The following is a 4,771-nucleotide window of genomic DNA, read 5'->3' as shown; positions in this document are numbered from 1 at the left end:
TTTAACACATGCTTTGTTTCCGCGTGGTTCAGTTGTAAATTCGGTAGTGTTCATTGGACATACTGATGCAAACCACATTCTAATAAACCCAGTGGGTAGCGTAGGTCATATCTTCCATTACAGACTACCAATGCAAAGTGAATAAAAAAGAAAAAACGAAAAGAAAAAAGAAGAAAGAAAGAAAGATAAAATTGAATGAGTGCTATTTTACTGGTAATTTTTTATTAGAAATATCCTATATTAAAAGTCCAAACCGTATTATTATGGAAAGTTAGAAATGTTCAAATAGAAAATTGGATGTTTCTTATAGATGTAGGAAAGCTTGCGTGTTTTAAATTTCAAAGTGAATAAATCACATTGAATTATAGGAGGAAACAAATTTGTATCGAACTAGTATAAATAAAATTTTGTTTTCTAATAACCAAACAGGTTGCCATTTTCTAGTCTTTTCCGAAGATTTATCTGTTCCGAACAACCAGCATCACTTTAATCTCTTGTGGATATAACGTTGTAGTTTACACAGATAGAATGAACACGCTAAAGCTCAAACTGATCATAGTGTCAGTCGAATGATGTTGGTTAGCTTATGGAGCACCAATTGGCCGAGGATTCAAAGCCGTAGTGACCCGGTAATTCGACTGAGACTCGGTAACCCAGATGATAAAAAAGATAGTTTGCTTATTCCCTTGCGTTTAAACAGTATTTCTTTCAGAGATGACCAGGACTGGAGATCTTAACCCCACAGCACAAAAACTCGACGCTGAAGTTGGCAGTTAATTACATTTTCCAGACCAGGTCTATCGGTCTCTTGCTCCGTTTTAACTTTGGAACATGCACACGCACATGAAGTGCGTGTGTACGTGAGGGTGAGGGGAGAGAAGTGAAAGATGCAAAGACAGGATAGGGAAACGTCAAGAAAGAAAGAAAGAAAGAAAGAGAGAGAGAGACGAATATGAATATGAAACATACTTATCATTACAGTGTATGACGCAGAACACACACACTGTTTATTCGACTTCTCGCCAGTGATGCTTTGTAAGTTCTCCAACAGAAGATAAATCTCTGCAGCCATGATTTTATTCGAAAAATTTATATTACGTGACGGGAATCGAACCTAGATTTTTCGCTTGGAAATCTGGTACTTTACCACTAAACCACCGTTTGCTTTACCCAAACTTTGTCCAACAAATGCTATAATATTTCTTTTTGAGAACGATAACACGAAAAGTGTTTACTGCAGATCAATGAAATGGTTCGAATATCCTGATAAATCCCTTCCCCTTTCCCAACCAACATTCGTAAATCGTCTCTATCATGATAAAGGTGTTTGCTTCCACATTCTTAAGCATTGCACGTCTAATATGAGAAATTTATTCTTCACTACCACTTTGTAACTCGACCTATGTGTGAACAGGACAAGAAGCTATGCTGGACAGCTGTACTAATCGTAACTCCACTACATTACCGCTACACTATCATGCCATCTGAAACTAGAAGCCAAATATTACTTACTTTAGCGTTGATCTTTGGAACGATCAAGCTTCTTCCTGTAATTTTATTTGCACCTAAGTGCACAACGAAATTCATTTATTCGACGACCTAGAGAGAAATTAGTGCCCACTAATAAAGAAAATTACATTCAATCCAGAAAAAATACAGAAATAAAAACATATTATGCAGTAATTTCACCGTGCAAATTCAAATGTACGCGAATAATAATAATAATAATAATAATAATAATAATAATAATAATAATAATAATAATAATAATAATAATAATAATAATAATAATAATAATCTATATTATAAAATTAAAGTGACTGTGACTTATAGTCTCTTGAACCACCCGACCGATCTCGATCAAATATTCATATAATGTTCGGACCTGGGAGTATTTTTATCTATTCGTTTGGATGGTGTCACTTAGAGGAGGGGAGAATGGAAAAATATAAAAAATAAAGAAAAAATAAGTTTTGAATCAAACGACCAATCTAGGTGAAATTGGCAACGTAGATTACGTTTGTGCATGGAATGCTTCTAACCATTTCACCTTGATGGAGGAATGTAGGGAAGGGGAGGACGGGAAGATATACAAAAATCAATGCAAATAAAAATAAATGTGACTATGCTAATTAATTAATAAGTCTTGAACCACCGGACAGATCTGTATCAAGTTTTCAACATGATAGAAGTTCGAGCCTAGAGTAGATTTCATCATATCACTTTGACGGTAAAACTTAGGGAAGAGGAGAGGAGGGGAAAGATATATAAAAATAAATAAAACTTAATAACTCTTGAACCACGCGACCTATCTCGATCAAATTTTTAGCATAGATGAGGTTCGGGCCTGATATGTTTTTTATTATTTCACTTTGACGCTAGAACTTAGAGAGAACCAACGTACCAATTTCGATAAAATTTTCAACCTAGATTAAGTTCGATCCCAGGATGGTTTTCCTCGTATCATTTTGATGGTGTAACTAAAGGAAGGAGAAAGGAGAGCAATATTTTAAAGAGAACGAAAAATGACCGATATTAGTATCGAATCTATAATTTTTGGAGTCGCTGAGATGAACAGTGACGCATCTCACGCCGTTTAATTCCAAATTCCGCCCGCAACATGGAGGAGGGGAAGACATATAAAAATGATCAATGATAAACATTGTCGAATTCATAGTTTTCCGCGTGGCTGAGATGAACAACGCAGCCGTGCTCCGCAACGTGTTAAATATAAAACTTATCGAAAATGACCGATATCAAAGAGCACTTTAGTAATAGAAAAAGTGACTGAATAACGGAGCATGGAGCATATACTTTTTCTCAATTTAGCTTAGCAAAGCGGCCAATTGATGCTAATAATAATAATAATAATAATAATAATAATAATAATAATAATAATAATAATAATCGTGAACTTTTGAACTTGCAGGGCGAACTTAGGATAGGATTTGGATTTCTGGGCTTTCGGCATCTAAGGCCATGTAGCCCTTCACGATTTGAGGGATGACGTCCCTCGGCGAGCACACAATCCGGGGAAAGGGAAGGAAGAAAGGATTGGGAAAGGAAGGAAGCGGCCTGGGACCTATAAGTTAGGTACCACCCCGGCATTTGCCTGGTGTGAATGAGGAAAACCCAGGAAAACCTCATTCAGGGTGGCTGGCCTGAAAAAGCTGTTACACTTTTTCGACCGAGTGACCCCACCGGGAATCGAACCCGGGACCGCTCGCACCGAAGGCGAGAGCGTTAGCGACTACGCTACGCGGGGCCACAGAGGGCGAAATTAATTCATAATAGGGCCTATGTTTTATTTCTGTAATTTTTCATGGATTGTATGTTGTTCCCTTTACTAGCGGGCACTAATTTCTCTCTAGGTCGTCGAATAAACGAATTTCGTTGTGCACGTAGGTGCAAATAACCTTACAGGAAGAAGCTTGATCGTTCCAAAGATCAACCCTAAAGTAAGTAATATTTCGGTTTCAGTTTCAGGTGGCATGATAGTAAGGCTTAATTTACTTAAACGTATTCATTTTATCGATATTTTTGTTGTGTCTAAACTGTGGTACAGAGCGCGTGTGTTTCCGTTCCCAGAAATTTATGCCAAACGATTTGAATCCTTATTCCTATGGCATATTTGGCGAGGTTTTTATTTTCGCATTCCCCGTCAAGCCCTTTATCTGCCTCGTTCCGCTGGTGGGCTGGGCTTAGTCAATATTCGTATCAAATGTCAAACGTTGTTTATGGCTGACACTTATGCAGCGCTCTCATCACACAGTTCTATCACTAACCATTGGGTAAGTTGTTTCTGGAAGGATTATAGTCAACCGCAAAACCCTCCTTATATTCAATTCGTTGATCAGTGCCCGGGCTATATCAAAACGTTTATCCGATATTGGAATTATTCCGGGATGGTTCTCCACCCTCAACAACACAATGCGCGCTCGTTATATAGGACACTCAACGCGCACTCTTTCTCTCACACTACTTTACGCGTACCTCAAAAGTATCCACACGTAGATTGGCCGCAGGTGTGGTCTAATATCTCAAACCCTGTCATACCTGAGTACATGCAGGTTTTGTGGTTTCAGGTAGTACATCAACTTTTCCCGACACGGGCGCGTCTTTATGAGATTCAACGAGCCCCAGATGCTTTGTGAGAGCACTGCCAGCAAGAGGACACATTAGCCCATCGATATACACAATGTGTTGGCTCGCCATTGATTTGGCACACCATGCAGGAGGTGTTGGGACGCATTACCCGTCGCCCGCCTTCATATTTCACGGTGCAATTTATGTTATTCCCAGATTTTCATTTTTATCCCCCCACTAAACATCGAGCGGTGCTGTTTCTTGTTGCCAGCACTCTCCTATATTTTCAGCGCTTCACAACCTTGTTAGATGCAAGCACGTATTTTGAATTTTTGAAACGTACACGTCGAAAGTTGTACACCCCAGACAGGGACCGGCAACTTTTTAGCCGGTTTTTGGAAGTGGTTTTGCAATAACGCACATCCCTCTCTTTCGGAATAGTTTTTTTTTTAATATCATAAGATATTTTATTGTAATGTTTAGTACAAGTATTATTATGTAATACGGTAAACAGGCTTCCGTCTCCTTTAGTACAATTTTCCCCTTTTTTTCTTTTATTATTATTATTATTATTATTATTTATTTTTTTTCTTTTGTGATGAATAGTATATGTGTTATGATGTAATATAGTAAACAGGCTACAGCCTCCTTTTGTACTTAATCATGTTTGGCTCCTGTGGTTGTG

At 38.0% G+C, this 4,771-nt stretch overlaps 1 non-coding gene across 1 annotated transcript; it reads right to left on the bottom strand.

Moving 5' to 3' along the window:
* Nucleotides 1-3,192: 3,192 nt before the first annotated feature.
* Nucleotides 3,193-3,267, bottom strand: TRNAR-UCG (transfer RNA arginine (anticodon UCG)). The gene has a single exon. It is a non-coding gene; the product is annotated as a tRNA-Arg (tRNA).
* Nucleotides 3,268-4,771: the final 1,504 nt, after the last annotated feature.

This window comes from Thermobia domestica, chromosome 1, assembly GCF_964235325.1.
Source record: "Thermobia domestica chromosome 1, izTheDome1.hap1.1, whole genome shotgun sequence".
Taxonomy (NCBI): Eukaryota; Metazoa; Arthropoda; class Insecta; order Zygentoma; family Lepismatidae; genus Thermobia; species Thermobia domestica.
Note: the sequence above shows the minus strand (reverse complement) of the source record. Positions and strands in the feature narration are given on the sequence as shown.